Raw genomic sequence first — 14396 nt, 5'->3', positions numbered from 1 at the left:
CCATATATATGTATGGAGTGGAGTTGGCAACTGAAAAGAAACTTTGCATTCCCTTCAAGCTAGGTGAAGGACGGCTTTCACACACACTTATCTCTCAGAACTGAGCATGTGGAGAGACGTTCGTTCATCTAGCACAAAGGGAACGGGTTGCAGGAGAAACACTTACTGTGGTTTCTCAGTCTGTTTCCTAGTGCCGGTTTGAAGTGCCTAGAGTTTTCACTGTAAAACCGAGTTGGAGCTTGTACCTCCCCATATATATGTATGGAGTGGAGTTGGCAACTGAAAAGAAACTTTGTGTTCCCTTCAAGCTAGGTGAAGGACGGCTTTCACACACACTTATCTCTCAGAACTGAGCATGTGGAGAGACGTTCGTTCATCTAGCACAAAGGGAACGGGTTGCAGGAGAAACACTTACTGTGGTTTCTCAGTCTGTTTCCTAGTGCCGGTTTGAAGTGCCTGCAGTTTTCACTGTAAAACCGAGTTGGAGCTTGTACCTCCCCATATATATGTATGGAGTGGAGTTGGCAACTGAAAAGAAACTTTGTGTTCCCTTCAAGCTAGGTGAAGGACGGCTTTCACACACACTTATCTCTCAGAACTGAGCATGTGGAGAGACGTTCGTTCATCTAGCACAAAGGGAACGGGTTGCAGGAGAAACACTTACTGTGGTTTCTCAGTCTGTTTCCTAGTGCCGGTTTGAAGTGCCTGCAGTTTTCACTGTAAAACCGAGTTGGAGCTTGTACCTCCCCATATATATGTATGGAGTGGAGTTGGCAACTGAAAAGAAACTTTGTGTTCCCTTCAAGCTAGGTGAAGGACGGCTTTCACACACACTTATCTCTCAGAACTCAGCATGTGGAGAGACGTTCGTTCATCTAGCACAAAGGGAACGGGTTGCAGGAGAAACACTTACTGTGGTTTCTCAGTCTGTTTCCTAGTGCCGGTTTGAAGTGCCTGCAGTTTTCACTGTAAAACCGAGTTGGAGCTTGTACCTCCCCATATATATGTATGGAGTGGAGTTGGCAACTGAAAAGAAACTTTGTGTTCCCTTCAAGCTAGGTGAAGGACGGCTTTCACACACACTTATTGCTCAGAACTGAGCATGTGGAGAGACGTTCGTTCATCTAGCACAAAGGGAACGGGTTGCAGGAGAAACACTTACTGTGGTTTCTCAGTCTGTTTCCAAGTGTCGGTTTGAAGTGCCTGCAGTTTTCACTGTAAAACCGAGTTGGAGCTTGTACCTCCCCATATATATGTATGGAGTGGAGTTGGCAACTGAAAAGAAACTTTGTGTTCCCTTCAAGCTAGGTGAAGGACGGCTTTCACACACACTTATCGCTCAGAACTGAGCATGTGGAGAGACGTTCGTTCATCTAGCACAAAGGGAACGGGTTGCAGGAGAAACACTTACTGTGGTTTCTCAGTCTGTTTCCTAGTGCCGGTTTGAAGTGCCTGCAGTTTTCACTGTAAAACCGAGTTGGAGCTTGTACCTCCCCATATATATGTATGGAGTGGAGTTGGCAACTGAAAAGAAACTTTGTGTTCCCTTCAAGCTAGGTGAAGGACGGCTTTCACACAAACTTATCTCTCAGAACTGAGCATGTGGAGAGACGTTCGTTCATCTAGCACAAAGGGAACGGGTTGCAGGAGAAACACTTACTGTGGTTTCTCAGTCTGTTTCCTAGTGCCGGTTTGAAGTGCCTGCAGTTTTCACTGTAAAACCGAGTTGGAGCTTGTACCTCCCCATATATATGTATGGAGTGGAGTTGGCAACTGAAAAGAAACTTTGTGTTCCCTTCAAGCTAGGTGAAGGACGGCTTTCACACACACTTATCTCTCAGAACTGAGCATGTGGAGAGACGTTCGTTCATCTAGCACAAAGGGAACGGGTTGCAGGAGAAACACTTACTGTGGTTTCTCAGTCTGTTTCCTAGTGCCGGTTTGAAGTGCCTGCAGTTTTCACTGTAAAACCGAGTTGGAGCTTGTACCTCCCCATATATATGTATGGAGTGGAGTTGGCAACTGAAAAGAAACTTTGTGTTCCCTTCAAGCTAGGTGAAGGACGGCTTTCACACACACTTATCTCTCAGAACTGAGCATGTGGAGAGACGTTCGTTCATCTAGCACAAAGGGAACGGGTTGCAGGAGAAACACTTACTGTGGTTTCTCAGTCTGTTTCCTAGTGCCGGTTTGAAGTGCCTGCAGTTTTCACTGTAAAACCGAGTTGGAGCTTGTACCTCCCCATATATATGTATGGAGTGGAGTTGGCAACTGAAAAGAAACTTTGTGTTCCCTTCAAGCTAGGTGAAGGACGGCTTTCACACAAACTTATCTCTCAGAACTGAGCATGTGGAGAGACGTTCGTTCATCTAGCACAAAGGGAACGGGTTGCAGGAGAAACACTTACTGTGGTTTCTCAGTCTGTTTCCTAGTGCCGGTTTGAAGTGCCTGCAGTTTTCACTGTAAAACCGAGTTGGAGCTTGTACCTCCCCATATATATGTATGGAGTGGAGTTGGCAACTGAAAAGAAACTTTGTGTTCCCTTCAAGCTAGGTGAAGGACGGCTTTCACACACACTTATCTCTCAGAACTGAGCATGTGGAGAGACGTTCGTTCATCTAGCACAAAGGGAACGGGTTGCAGGAGAAACACTTACTGTGGTTTCTCAGTCTGTTTCCTAGTGCCGGTTTGAAGTGCCTGCAGTTTTCACTGTAAAACCGAGTTGGAGCTTGTACCTCCCCATATATATGTATGGAGTGGAGTTGGCAACTGAAAAGAAACTTTGTGTTCCCTTCAAGCTAGGTGAAGGACGGCTTTCACACACACTTATCTCTCAGAACTGAGCATGTGGAGAGACGTTCTTTCATCTAGCACAAAGGGAACGGGTTGCAGGAGAAACACTTACTGTGGTTTCTCAGTCTGTTTCCTAGTGCCGGTTTGAAGTGCCTGCAGTTTTCACTGTAAAACCGAGTTGGAGCTTGTACCTCCCCATATATATGTATGGAGTGGAGTTGGCAACTGAAAAGAAACTTTGTGTTCCCTTCAAGCTAGGTGAAGGACGGCTTTCACACACACTTATCGCTCAGAACTGAGCATGTGGAGAGACGTTCGTTCATCTAGCACAAAGGGAACGGGTTGCAGGAGAAACACTTACTGTGGTTTCTCAGTCTGTTTCCTAGTGCCGGTTTGAAGTGCCTGCAGTTTTCACTGTAAAACCGAGTTGGAGCTTGTACCTCCCCATATATATGTATGGAGTGGAGTTGGCAACTGAAAAGAAACTTTGTGTTCCCTTCAAGCTAGGTGAAGGACGGCTTTCACACACACTTATCTCTCAGAACTGAGCATGTGGAGAGACGTTCGTTCATCTAGCACAAAGGGAACGGGTTGCAGGAGAAACACTTACTGTGGTTTCTCAGTCTGTTTCCTAGTGCCGGTTTGAAGTGCCTGCAGTTTTCACTGTAAAACCGAGTTGGAGCTTGTACCTCCCCATATATATGTATGGAGTGGAGTTGGCAACTGAAAAGAAACTTTGTGTTCCCTTCAAGCTAGGTGAAGGACGGCTTTCACACAAACTTATCTCTCAGAACTGAGCATGTGGAGAGACGTTCGTTCATCTAGCACAAAGGGAACGGGTTGCAGGAGAAACACTTACTGTGGTTTCTCAGTCTGTTTCCTAGTGCCGGTTTGAAGTGCCTGCAGTTTTCACTGTAAAACCGAGTTGGAGCTTGTACCTCCCCATATATATGTATGGAGTGGAGTTGGCAACTGAAAAGAAACTTTGTGTTCCCTTCAAGCTAGGTGAAGGACGGCTTTCACACACACTTATCTCTCAGAACTGAGCATGTGGAGAGACGTTCGTTCATCTAGCACAAAGGGAACGGGTTGCAGGAGAAACACTTACTGTGGTTTCTCAGTCTGTTTCCTAGTGCCGGTTTGAAGTGCCTGCAGTTTTCACTGTAAAACCGAGTTGGAGCTTGTACCTCCCCATATATATGTATGGAGTGGAGTTGGCAACTGAAAAGAAACTTTGTGTTCCCTTCAAGCTAGGTGAAGGACGGCTTTCACACACACTTATCGCTCAGAACTGAGCATGTGGAGAGACGTTCTTTCATCTAGCACAAAGGGAACGGGTTGCAGGAGAAACACTTACTGTGGTTTCTCAGTCTGTTTCCTAGTGCCGGTTTGAAGTGCCTGCAGTTTTCACTGTAAAACCGAGTTGGAGCTTGTACCTCCCCATATATATGTATGGAGTGGAGTTGGCAACTGAAAAGAAACTTTGTGTTCCCTTCAAGCTACGTGAAGGACGGCTTTCACACACACTTATCGCTCAGAACTGAGCATGTGGAGAGACGTTCGTTCATCTAGCACAAAGGGAACGGGTTGCAGGAGAAACACTTACTGTGGTTTCTCAGTCTGTTTCCTAGTGCCGGTTTGAAGTGCCTGCAGTTTTCACTGTAAAACCGAGTTGGAGCTTGTACCTCCCCATATATATGTATGGAGTGGAGTTGGCAACTGAAAAGAAACTTTGTGTTCCCTTCAAGCTAGGTGAAGGACGGCTTTCACACACACTTATCTCTCAGAACTGAGCATGTGGAGAGACGTTCGTTCATCTAGCACAAAGGGAACGGGTTGCAGGAGAAACACTTACTGTGGTTTCTCAGTCTGTTTCCTAGTGCCGGTTTGAAGTGCCTGCAGTTTTCACTGTAAAACCGAGTTGGAGCTTGTACCTCCCCATATATATATATGGAGTGGAGTTGGCAACTGAAAAGAAACTTTGTGTTCCCTTCAAGCTAGGTGAAGGACGGCTTTCACACACACTTATCTCTCAGAACTGAGCATGTGGAGAGACGTTCGTTCATCTAGCACAAAGGGAACGGGTTGCAGGAGAAACACTTACTGTGGTTTCTCAGTCTGTTTCCTAGTGCCGGTTTGAAGTGCCTGCCGTTTTCACTGTAAAACCGAGTTGGAGATTGTACCTCCCCATATATATGTATGGAGTGGAGTTGGCAACTGAAAAGAAACTTTGTGTTCCCTTCAAGCTAGGTGAAGGACGGCTTTCACACACACTTATCGCTCAGAACTGAGCATGTGGAGAGACGTTCGTTCATCTAGCACAAAGGGAACGGGTTGCAGGAGAAACACTTAATGTGGTTTCTCAGTCTGTTTCCTAGTGCCGGTTTGAAGTGCCTGCAGTTTTCACTGTAAAACCGAGTTGGAGCTTGTACCTCCCCATATATATGTATGGAGTGGAGTTGGCAACTGAAAAGAAACTTTGTGTTCCCTTCAAGCTAGGTGAAGGACGGCTTTCACACACACTTATCTCTCAGAACTGAGCATGTGGAGAGACGTTCGTTCATCTAGCACAAAGGGAACGGGTTGCAGGAGAAACACTTACTGTGGTTTCTCAGTCTGTTTCCTAGTGCCGGTTTGAAGTGCCTGCAGTTTTCACTGTAAAACCGAGTTGGAGCTTGTACCTCCCCATATATATGTATGGAGTGGAGTTGGCAACTGAAAAGAAACTTTGTGTTCCCTTCAAGCTAGGTGAAGGACGGCTTTCACACACACTTATCGCTCAGAACTGAGCATGTGGAGAGACGTTCGTTCATCTAGCACAAAGGGAACGTGTTGCAGGAGAAACACTTTCTGTGGTTTCTCAGTCTGTTTCCTAGTGCCGGTTTGAAGTGCCTGCAGTTTTCACTGTAAAACCGAGTTGGAGCTTGTACCTCCCCATATATATGTATGGAGTGGAGTTGGCAACTGAAAAGAAACTTTGTGTTCCCTTCAAGCTAGGTGAAGGACGGCTTTCACACACACTTATCTCTCAGAACTGAGCATGTGGAGAGATGTTCGTTCATCTAGCACAAAGGGAACGGGTTGCAGGAGAAACACTTACTGTGGTTTCTCAGTCTGTTTCCTAGTGCCGGTTTGAAGTGCCTGCAGTTTTCACTGTAAAACCGAGTTGGAGCTTGTACCTCCCCATATATATGTATGGAGTGGAGTTGGCAACTGAAAAGAAACTTTGTGTTCCCTTCAAGCTAGGTGAAGGACGGCTTTCACACACACTTATCGCTCAGAACTGAGCATGTGGAGAGACGTTCGTTCATCTAGCACAAAGGGAACGGGTTGCAGGAGAAACACTTACTGTGGTTTCTCAGTCTGTTTCCTAGTGCCGGTTTGAAGTGCCTGCAGTTTTCACTGTAAAACCGAGTTGGAGCTTGTACCTCCCCATATATATGTATGGAGTGGAGTTGGCAACTGAAAAGAAACTTTGTGTTCCCTTCAAGCTAGGTGAAGGACGGCTTTCACACACACTTATCTCTCAGAACTGAGCATGTGGAGAGACGTTCGTTCATCTAGCACAAAGGGAACGGGTTGCAGGAGAAACACTTACTGTGGTTTCTCAGTCTGTTTCCTAGTGCCGGTTTGAAGTGCCTGCAGTTTTCACTGTAAAACCGAGTTGGAGTTTGTACCTCCCCATATATATATATGGAGTGGAGTTGGCAACTGAAAAGAAACTTTGTGTTCCCTTCAAGCTAGGTGAAGGACGGCTTTCACACACACTTATCTCTCAGAACTGAGCATGTGGAGAGACGTTCGTTCATCTAGCACAAAGGGAACGGGTTGCAGGAGAAACACTTACTGTGGTTTCTCAGTCTGTTTCCTAGTGCCGGTTTGAAGTGCCTGCCGTTTTCACTGTAAAACCGAGTTGGAGCTTGTACCTCCCCATATATATGTATGGAGTGGAGTTGGCAACTGAAAAGAAACTTTGTGTTCCCTTCAAGCTAGGTGAAGGACGGCTTTCACACACACTTATCTCTCAGAACTGAGCATGTGGAGAGACGTTCGTTCATCTAGCACAAAGGGAACGGGTTGCAGGAGAAACACTTAATGTGGTTTCTCAGTCTGTTTCCTAGTGCCGGTTTGAAGTGCCTGCAGTTTTCACTGTAAAACCGAGTTGGAGCTTGTACCTCCCCATATATATGTATGGAGTGGAGTTGGCAACTGAAAAGAAACTTTGTGTTCCCTTCAAGCTAGGTGAAGGACGGCTTTCACACACACTTATCTCTCAGAACTCAGCATGTGGAGAGACGTTCGTTCATCTAGCACAAAGGGAACGGGTTGCAGGAGAAACACTTACTGTGGTTTCTCAGTCTGTTTCCTAGTGCCGGTTTGAAGTGCCTGCAGTTTTCACTGTAAAACCGAGTTGGAGCTTGTACCTCCCCATATATATGTATGGAGTGGAGTTGGCAACTGAAAAGAAACTTTGTGTTCCCTTCAAGCTAGGTGAAGGACGGCTTTCACACACACTTATCGCTCAGAACTGAGCATGTGGAGAGACGTTCGTTCATCTAGCACAAAGGGAACGGGTTGCAGGAGAAACACTTTCTGTGGTTTCTCAGTCTGTTTCCTAGTGCCGGTTTGAAGTGCCTGCAGTTTTCACTGTAAAACCGAGTTGGAGCTTGTACCTCCCCATATATATGTATGGAGTGGAGTTGGCAACTGAAAAGAAACTTTGTGTTCCCTTCAAGCTAGGTGAAGGACGGCTTTCACACACACTTATCTCTCAGAACTGAGCATGTGGAGAGACGTTCGTTCATCTAGCACAAAGGGAACGGGTTGCAGGAGAAACACTTACTGTGGTTTCTCAGTCTGTTTCCTAGTGCCGGTTTGAAGTGCCTGCAGTTTTCACTGTAAAACCGAGTTGGAGCTTGTACCTCCCCATATATATGTATGGAGTGGAGTTGGCAACTGAAAAGAAACTTTGTGTTCCCTTCAAGCTAGGTGAAGGACGGCTTTCACACACACTTATCTCTCAGAACTGAGCATGTGGAGAGACGTTCGTTCATCTAGCACAAAGGGAACGGGTTGCAGGAGAAACACTTACTGTGGTTTCTCAGTCTGTTTCCTAGTGCCGGTTTGAAGTGCCTGCAGTTTTCACTGTAAAACCGAGTTGGAGCTTGTACCTCCCCATATATATGTATGGAGTGGAGTTGGCAACTGAAAAGAAACTTTGTGTTCCCTTCAAGCTAGGTGAAGGACGGCTTTCACACACACTTATCTCTCAGAACTGAGCATGTGGAGAGACGTTCGTTCATCTAGCACAAAGGGAACGGGTTGCAGGAGAAGCAATTACTGTGGTTTCTCAGTCTGTTTCCTAGTGCCGGTTTGAAGTGCCTGCAGTTTTCACTGTAAAACCGAGTTGGAGCTTGTACCTCCCCATATATATGTATGGAGTGGAGTTGGCAACTGAAAAGAAACTTTGTGTTCCCTTCAAGCTAGGTGAAGGACGGCTTTCACACACACTTATCTCTCAGAACTGAGCATGTGGAGAGACGTTCGTTCATCTAGCACAAAGGGAACGGGTTGCAGGAGAAACACTTACTGTGGTTTCTCAGTCTGTTTCCTAGTGCCGGTTTGAAGTGCCTGCAGTTTTCACTGTAAAACCGAGTTGGAGCTTGTACCTCCCCATATATATGTATGGAGTGGAGTTGGCAACTGAAAAGAAACTTTGTGTTCCCTTCAAGCTAGGTGAAGGACGGCTTTCACACACACTTATCTCTCAGAACTGAGCATGTGGAGAGACGTTCGTTCATCTAGCACAAAGGGAACGGGTTGCAGGAGAAACACTTACTGTGGTTTCTCAGTCTGTTTCCTAGTGCCGGTTTGAAGTGCCTGCAGTTTTCACTGTAAAACCGAGTTGGAGCTTGTACCTCCCCATATATATGTATGGAGTGGAGTTGGCAACTGAAAAGAAACTTTGTGTTCCCTTCAAGCTAGGTGAAGGACGGCTTTCACACACACTTATCGCTCAGAACTGAGCATGTGGAGAGACGTTCGTTCATCTAGCACAAAGGGAACGGGTTGCAGGAGAAACACTTTCTGTGGTTTCTCAGTCTGTTTCCTAGTGCCGGTTTGAAGTGCCTGCAGTTTTCACTGTAAAACCGAGTTGGAGCTTGTACCTCCCCATATATATGTATGGAGTGGAGTTGGCAACTGAAAAGAAACTTTGTGTTCCCTTCAAGCTAGGTGAAGGACGGCTTTCACACACACTTATCTCTCAGAACTGAGCATGTGGAGAGACGTTCGTTCATCTAGCACAAAGGGAACGGGTTGCAGGAGAAACACTTACTGTGGTTTCTCAGTCTGTTTCCTAGTGCCGGTTTGAAGTGCCTGCAGTTTTCACTGTAAAACCGAGTTGGAGCTTGTACCTCCCCATATATATGTATGGAGTGGAGTTGGCAACTGAAAAGAAACTTTGTGTTCCCTTCAAGCTAGGTGAAGGACGGCTTTCACACACACTTATCTCTCAGAACTGAGCATGTGGAGAGACGTTCGTTCATCTAGCACAAAGGGAACGGGTTGCAGGAGAAACACTTACTGTGGTTTCTCAGTCTGTTTCCTAGTGCCGGTTTGAAGTGCCTGCAGTTTTCACTGTAAAACCGAGTTGGAGCTTGTACCTCCCCATATATATGTATGGAGTGGAGTTGGCAACTGAAAAGAAACTTTGTGTTCCCTTCAAGCTAGGTGAAGGACGGCTTTCACACACACTTATCTCTCAGAACTGAGCATGTGGAGAGACGTTCGTTCATCTAGCACAAAGGGAACGGGTTGCAGGAGAAGCAATTACTGTGGTTTCTCAGTCTGTTTCCTAGTGCCGGTTTGAAGTGCCTGCAGTTTTCACTGTAAAACCGAGTTGGAGCTTGTACCTCCCCATATATATGTATGGAGTGGAGTTGGCAACTGAAAAGAAACTTTGTGTTCCCTTCAAGCTAGGTGAAGGACGGCTTTCACACACACTTATCTCTCAGAACTGAGCATGTGGAGAGACGTTCGTTCATCTAGCACAAAGGGAACGGGTTGCAGGAGAAACACTTACTGTGGTTTCTCAGTCTGTTTCCTAGTGCCGGTTTGAAGTGCCTGCAGTTTTCACTGTAAAACCGAGTTGGAGCTTGTACCTCCCCATATATATGTATGGAGTGGAGTTGGCAACTGAAAAGAAACTTTGTGTTCCCTTCAAGCTAGGTGAAGGACGGCTTTCACACACACTTATCGCTCAGAACTGAGCATGTGGAGAGACGTTCGTTCATCTAGCACAAAGGGAACGGGTTGCAGGAGAAACACTTACTGTGGTTTCTCAGTCTGTTTCCTAGTGCCGGTTTGAAGTGCCTGCAGTTTTCACTGTAAAACCGAGTTGGAGCTTGTACCTCCCCATATATATGTATGGAGTGGAGTTGGCAACTGAAAAGAAACTTTGTGTTCCCTTCAAGCTAGGTGAAGGACGGCTTTCACACACACTTATCTCTCAGAACTGAGCATGTGGAGAGACGTTCGTTCATCTAGCACAAAGGGAACGGGTTGCAGGAGAAACACTTACTGTGGTTTCTCAGTCTGTTTCCTAGTGCCGGTTTGAAGTGCCTGCAGTTTTCACTGTAAAACCGAGTTGGAGCTTGTACCTCCCCATATATATGTATGGAGTGGAGTTGGCAACTGAAAAGAAACTTTGTGTTCCCTTCAAGCTAGGTGAAGGACGGCTTTCACACACACTTATCTCTCAGAACTGAGCATGTGGAGAGACGTTCGTTCATCTAGCACAAAGGGAACGGGTTGCAGGAGAAACACTTACTGTGGTTTCTCAGTCTGTTTCCTAGTGCCGGTTTGAAGTGCCTGCAGTTTTCACTGTAAAACCGAGTTGGAGCTTGTACCTCCCCATATATATGTATGGAGTGGAGTTGGCAACTGAAAAGAAACTTTGTGTTCCCTTCAAGCTAGGTGAAGGACGGCTTTCACACACACTTATCTCTCAGAACTGAGCATGTGGAGAGACGTTCGTTCATCTAGCACAAAGGGAACGGGTTGCAGGAGAAACACTTACTGTGGTTTCTCAGTCTGTTTCCTAGTGCCGGTTTGAAGTGCCTGCAGTTTTCACTGTAAAACCGAGTTGGAGCTTGTACCTCCCCATATATATGTATGGAGTGGAGTTGGCAACTGAAAAGAAACTTTGTGTTCCCTTCAAGCTAGGTGAAGGACGGCTTTCACACACACTTATCTCTCAGAACTGAGCATGTGGAGAGACGTTCGTTCATCTAGCACAAAGGGAACGGGTTGCAGGAGAAACACTTACTGTGGTTTCTCAGTCTGTTTCCTAGTGCCGGTTTGAAGTGCCTGCAGTTTTCACTGTAAAACCGAGTTGGAGCTTGTACCTCCCCATATATATGTATGGAGTGGAGTTGGCAACTGAAAAGAAACTTTGTGTTCCCTTCAAGCTAGGTGAAGGACGGCTTTCACACACACTTATCTCTCAGAACTGAGCATGTGGAGAGACGTTCGTTCATCTAGCACAAAGGGAACGGGTTGCAGGAGAAACACTTACTGTGGTTTCTCAGTCTGTTTCCTAGTGCCGGTTTGAAGTGCCTGCCGTTTTCACTGTAAAACCGAGTTGGAGCTTGTACCTCCCCATATATATGTATGGAGTGGAGTTGGCAACTGAAAAGAAACTTTGTGTTCCCTTCAAGCTAGGTGAAGGACGGCTTTCACACACACTTATCTCTCAGAACTGAGCATGTGGAGAGACGTTCGTTCATCTAGCACAAAGGGAACGGGTTGCAGGAGAAACACTTAATGTGGTTTCTCAGTCTGTTTCCTAGTGCCGGTTTGAAGTGCCTGCAGTTTTCACTGTAAAACCGAGTTGGAGCTTGTACCTCCCCATATATATGTATGGAGTGGAGTTGGCAACTGAAAAGAAACTTTGTGTTCCCTTCAAGCTAGGTGAAGGACGGCTTTCACACACACTTATCTCTCAGAACTCAGCATGTGGAGAGACGTTCGTTCATCTAGCACAAAGGGAACGGGTTGCAGGAGAAACACTTACTGTGGTTTCTCAGTCTGTTTCCTAGTGCCGGTTTGAAGTGCCTGCAGTTTTCACTGTAAAACCGAGTTGGAGCTTGTACCTCCCCATATATATGTATGGAGTGGAGTTGGCAACTGAAAAGAAACTTTGTGTTCCCTTCAAGCTAGGTGAAGGACGGCTTTCACACACACTTATCGCTCAGAACTGAGCATGTGGAGAGACGTTCGTTCATCTAGCACAAAGGGAACGGGTTGCAGGAGAAACACTTTCTGTGGTTTCTCAGTCTGTTTCCTAGTGCCGGTTTGAAGTGCCTGCAGTTTTCACTGTAAAACCGAGTTGGAGCTTGTACCTCCCCATATATATGTATGGAGTGGAGTTGGCAACTGAAAAGAAACTTTGTGTTCCCTTCAAGCTAGGTGAAGGACGGCTTTCACACACACTTATCTCTCAGAACTGAGCATGTGGAGAGACGTTCGTTCATCTAGCACAAAGGGAACGGGTTGCAGGAGAAACACTTACTGTGGTTTCTCAGTCTGTTTCCTAGTGCCGGTTTGAAGTGCCTGCCGTTTTCACTGTAAAACCGAGTTGGAGCTTGTACCTCCCCATATATATGTATGGAGTGGAGTTGGCAACTGAAAAGAAACTTTGTGTTCCCTTCAAGCTAGGTGAAGGACGGCTTTCACACACACTTATCGCTCAGAACTCAGCATGTGGAGAGACGTTCGTTCATCTAGCACAAAGGGAACGGGTTGCAGGAGAAACACTTACTGTGGTTTCTCAGTCTGTTTCCTAGTGCCGGTTTGAAGTGCCTGCAGTTTTCACTGTAAAACCGAGTTGGAGCTTGTACCTCCCCATATATATGTATGGAGTGGAGTTGGCAACTGAAAAGAAACTTTGTGTTCCCTTCAAGCTAGGTGAAGGACGGCTTTCACACACACTTATCTCTCAGAACTGAGCATGTGGAGAGACGTTCGTTCATCTAGCACAAAGGGAACGGGTTGCAGGAGAAACACTTACTGTGGTTTCTCAGTCTGTTTCCTAGTGCCGGTTTGAAGTGCCTGCAGTTTTCACTGTAAAACCGAGTTGGAGCTTGTACCTCCCCATATATATGTATGGAGTGGAGTTGGCAACTGAAAAGAAACTTTGTGTTCCCTTCAAGCTAGGTGAAGGACGGCTTTCACACACACTTATCTCTCAGAACTGAGCATGTGGAGAGACGTTCGTTCATCTAGCACAAAGGGAACGGGTTGCAGGAGAAACACTTACTGTGGTTTCTCAGTCTGTTTCCTAGTGCCGGTTTGAAGTGCCTGCAGTTTTCACTGTAAAACCGAGTTGGAGCTTGTACCTCCCCATATATATGTATGGAGTGGAGTTGGCAACTGAAAAGAAACTTTGTGTTCCCTTCAAGCTAGGTGAAGGACGGCTTTCACACACACTTATCTCTCAGAACTGAGCATGTGGAGAGACGTTCGTTCATCTAGCACAAAGGGAACGGGTTGCAGGAGAAACACTTACTGTGGTTTCTCAGTCTGTTTCCTAGTGCCGGTTTGAAGTGCCTGCAGTTTTCACTGTAAAACCGAGTTGGAGCTTGTACCTCCCCATATATATGTATGGAGTGGAGTTGGCAACTGAAAAGAAACTTTGTGTTCCCTTCAAGCTAGGTGAAGGACGGCTTTCACACACACTTATCTCTCAGAACTGAGCATGTGGAGAGACGTTCGTTCATCTAGCACAAAGGGAACGGGTTGCAGGAGAAACACTTACTGTGGTTTCTCAGTCTGTTTCCTAGTGCCGGTTTGAAGTGCCTGCAGTTTTCACTGTAAAACCGAGTTGGAGCTTGTACCTCCCCATATATATGTATGGAGTGGAGTTGGCAACTGAAAAGAAACTTTGTGTTCCCTTCAAGCTAGGTGAAGGACGGCTTTCACACACACTTATCGCTCAGAACTGAGCATGTGGAGAGACGTTCGTTCATCTAGCACAAAGGGAACGGGTTGCAGGAGAAACACTTTCTGTGGTTTCTCAGTCTGTTTCCTAGTGCCGGTTTGAAGTGCCTGCAGTTTTCACTGTAAAACCGAGTTGGAGCTTGTACCTCCCCATATATATGTATGGAGTGGAGTTGGCAACTGAAAAGAAACTTTGTGTTCCCTTCAAGCTAGGTGAAGGACGGCTTTCACACACACTTATCTCTCAGAACTGAGCATGTGGAGAGACGTTCGTTCATCTAGCACAAAGGGAACGGGTTGCAGGAGAAACACTTACTGTGGTTTCTCAGTCTGTTTCCTAGTGCCGGTTTGAAGTGCCTGCCGTTTTCACTGTAAAACCGAGTTGGAGCTTGTACCTCCCCATATATATGTATGGAGTGGAGTTGGCAACTGAAAAGAAACTTTGTGTTCCCTTCAAGCTAGGTGAAGGACGGCTTTCACACACACTTATCGCTCAGAACTCAGCATGTGGAGAGACGTTCGTTCATCTAGCACAAAGGGAACGGGTTGCAGGAGAAACACTTACTGTGGTTTCTCAGTCTGTTTCCTAGTGCCGGTTTGAA

This window comes from Vicugna pacos, unplaced genomic scaffold (genome assembly GCF_048564905.1).
Source record: "Vicugna pacos unplaced genomic scaffold, VicPac4 scaffold_66, whole genome shotgun sequence".
In the NCBI taxonomy this organism is placed as follows: domain Eukaryota; kingdom Metazoa; phylum Chordata; class Mammalia; order Artiodactyla; family Camelidae; genus Vicugna; species Vicugna pacos.
Note: the sequence above shows the minus strand (reverse complement) of the source record.